Here is a 2,157-nt window from a genome sequence, read left to right as displayed (position 1 = left end):
CTATCCGGCGCCCCCTTCCAGGGGACTTGGGCCTGGTCCATCGCTGAGGATGCTTCTACAGACTACAATTCGAGCAACATTGTTGTCCGATTCTCAAGATGGGCTCTTCCTAGTTCGCTCACTATTACTAAGGGATTCCTTGTAAGTTTCTTTTCCTCCGCTTATTGATAGGCTTAAACTCAACGGGTAGCCCCACCTAACCTGGGGTCGCAATAAAGTATTGTCTCTTATAGACAAGTACTAAAGGGTCGAGTGAGATCCTTACGTCAACGCAACTCAAACGATGGAGCATGACACAATGAAAGGGTCTAACAACCACCAATCGCCATTTTGTGTGTCGTCTATACCTCATATTTTCAACCAACCGCCCACAACAAAGTACACGGGTGGCCAACATCCACCCACATAGTATCCCACCCCCAACAATGTTTTGTAGGAGAGGGTTTAGGGTGACAGATCATGTGACACCCAGGAAGACATACCCTCAGCCTAATGGCTTCGGGTGCAACTTGCGTTCAAAGACTCAATGATTCACGGGATTATGTAATTCACACCAAGTATCGCATTTTATTGCATTCTTCATAGAATCAGGAAAGAGCTCTCAGTCAATCGGTCAAGTTAAAGAGAGAAGCTCTCACCTCTCTTTAGGGAGAGGCGCTTGACCGCTGGAGGATGCTCATCCCGGACTGAACCTCTTTGTTGATTTTTGGATTCCGATTCATCTTGGGGAGTTTTTCTTCCTGCAATGCCATGAAAATTATCATTCAGCAATTTCCATTGATGGAAGTTGGAGCTGTCCAAGATTCTGTATCTCTTTGGGTCAAGATTTTTCCACTGCAGATTCTCACGGAGGCTGTGTGGATCTCATTTGAGGCAAAGCATAAATGATGTGGTGTTGTTTGTGTTGGATTTTTCTTTCCTAGTAGGAAATTATTCTCTGATGGCATGGAGGTCCATGTTGGTGATGATGATGATTTCCTTAATCCGAAGGATTTTCGACTCAACGTTGTTGCCATCCATATTAGATTCAATTTAGATTTGCAGAAGAGAAGTCATAGATTCTGGGTTTGAAGGTGTTTCATGCGTCTTATGACCCTCTTTGTCTGATTGGAGGTTACTTTGGTTTTTCTTTTGGTTTTTTCTTTCTATTCTTTATTCTGGTCCTTGTTTGTTCCTTTCTCAGTTCTTGAGTTCGCCTTCATCACTTTGGTTGTTCTATTGTTCTATTTTTTGGTTTTTGCTTTGAGTTTTTTTGTCTGTTTTTGTTCTTCTTCTCGGCAGTTCGTTCCCTTGTTCTTTATGTTTGGAAAATTCTATTCGTTCCCTTGTTCTTTCTGTTTGTTCTTGTTTGGTGAATTATGTTCATCTCCCTCTGATCTTGAGTGATTCTACTGTTTATTCTGTTTGTGGTCTGCGTGTCACTCCTTCCACTGCCCCTCATGACATTTGAATTTCAAATTTGAAATTCAAATTTTTGCCACCTGCAGTTTCATGATTTCTGTTGTCAACGTGCATTTATTCCAGTTAGTCTTTGAGGTTGCTTATCTCTGTCAGTTGGCTGCGTGAATTGTTTCTCCTCTGTTGTGTTGGTTTTTGTTTTTTTGTTTTAAAGATCCTCCAATCAGTTTGACTTTTCAATTTGTTTTACCTATGTGTTTCACTGTAAGAGTGTGTACTTGCGGGAATTGGTGGAAGTTTTTCTTGCAATTTTTTCCTTCACGTGTTGAAATTGCGAGAATTGCATCTTCCATTTTTGATCTTTGGGATGGAATTCATTTCATCTGGTGGTGGACTTTACCTAGATCTACACGCTTTTGGTAATTTCAGAAGCTGTTTGGAGTTCGGTTCAGTGGGTTCGTGTGATGTCCTCATGGGCATGGCACCGTGGAAGCTCCAGGCTTGCTTTCTGCATGTGGTATGGAAGATTGGAATTTGAGATCTTGGCCTCCTTGGGTTTCTCTGATTGTGTTCCCTTTGTGTTCTAGGTTCGCCCAATTTTGATTGTACTTGCCTTGTGCCCTTGGTATGCCCAGGTTGGATTGTACTTGTTGCTAGGTTTTTCCTAATTTTGATGCTATTTGTATTTGATTGGAAGCTTTGGCATCCCTTCTCGGTGTGCATTTCAGTATTTTCTATACATATCCCTTTGATTAATAT

General features: G+C 41.6%; 1 non-coding gene and 1 pseudogene across 1 annotated transcript in view; both read right to left on the bottom strand.

Moving 5' to 3' along the window:
• LOC131161194 (28S ribosomal RNA) overlaps positions 1-210 on the bottom strand; it is a 3,335-nt gene extending 3,125 nt beyond the window's left edge. Inside the window, exon 1 of the ribosomal RNA XR_009138349.1 lies at positions 1-210. This exon is cut by the window's left edge and continues 3,125 nt beyond it. This is a non-coding gene — a ribosomal RNA (28S ribosomal RNA).
• A 252-nt stretch (positions 211-462) lies between these two features.
• Positions 463-614, bottom strand: LOC131161211 (5.8S ribosomal RNA; annotated as a pseudogene).
• Positions 615-2,157: the final 1,543 nt, after the last annotated feature.

This window comes from Malania oleifera, chromosome 7 (genome assembly GCF_029873635.1).
Source record: "Malania oleifera isolate guangnan ecotype guangnan chromosome 7, ASM2987363v1, whole genome shotgun sequence".
Lineage (NCBI taxonomy): Eukaryota > Viridiplantae > Streptophyta > Magnoliopsida > Santalales > Ximeniaceae > Malania > Malania oleifera.
This window is presented reverse-complemented; position numbering and strand designations above follow the sequence as displayed.